The sequence below is a fragment of the Polypterus senegalus genome, unplaced genomic scaffold (genome assembly GCF_016835505.1).
Source record: "Polypterus senegalus isolate Bchr_013 unplaced genomic scaffold, ASM1683550v1 scaffold_621, whole genome shotgun sequence".
Taxonomy (NCBI): Eukaryota; Metazoa; Chordata; class Cladistia; order Polypteriformes; family Polypteridae; genus Polypterus; species Polypterus senegalus.
This window is the reverse complement of record NW_024378846.1, coordinates 15,873-17,012: the sequence shown is the minus strand read 5'-3', so window position 1 is coordinate 17,012 and position 1,140 is coordinate 15,873.

Genomic DNA, 1,140 nt, shown 5'->3' with positions numbered 1-1,140 from the left:
TGGCGGATGTCTTGTACATTTACAAACATACTTGAAACTTTACAAAGGAAGCGACGGCTCAACTGCAACACTGAAAATGAGGACTGCCTTCTTTCAAAGGTTCCTTGAGCTCGGAAGACTTTCATGCGTCCGTAGGATTCACATTTCCTTTGTTCAAAGTCTCTTTGTTCCGAAATTACGTGAAGAGTGGAATTTGCCACATTGGTCTTTGAAAAGTACTGCGCATTTGGGGAATAACGGCTCCAGCGTGGCAGTAGGAATCTCGACTGAACCACCAATCTAAACCTGAGCGTATTAGATTCGGAGATAGCTTGTTCAAGCATAAATAAAACCTTTTGTTTATTTCATTTTGGCAAGACGTTTTCCATTTAGCTCCTCACATATATCATGGAAGTATTGATTTGATACTCTCGTCAATTTTTGCTTCTCCGTCTGATGTCAGTGGATTCTTCCCTGTCGTCATCTTGTAAATGCATTGTACTTAGTTTCTGGATATTGCCATTTAACTGGTAAGGACAAGATTGGATTCAACTCAGCCAATTTGCGTTTAATCGAACACAGCTACGGAAAAGTTTAAATTTACTTCAACTAAGATGTCTTGAAAACGATGGTGATGCGCGTATGTCTTGAATTCACAAACATGCTTTGAACTTTAGAAAGAGCGTCTCGACTGCAACATAGAAAATTCAGGACCATGAACTTTCTTAAGGCTCCTCGACTGCGGAAGACTTTCATCTGCGCAGTGGTTAGCACATTTTCTACATTTGCTCGACGGTCTCTTTGTTCCAAAATAGGGAAGGTGGAATTTGCCACATTAGTCTTTGAAAAGTACTGCTGCATTGGCGGGAATGAACCGGCCTCAGCGTAGCAGGCGAGAATTCTACCACTGACACCAATGCTAACCTGAGATGTCGGAATTGAGTGAAGCATAATAAACCTTTTGTTTTCTTTGAAAGGGTTTCCTTAGCCCCAAATTTATCCCATGAAGATATTATTTAATCTTTTTTTTTTCCTTAAAGTTTTAATTTTTTTTCATTTGTAAATGTTTTTACTCTATTTCGATATCCCTACTAGGTTAAGAAATTTTAGCCCACAATGTTGATCCCCCCAACTTTTAAAAGTTTTAAATTGTTTATTCAT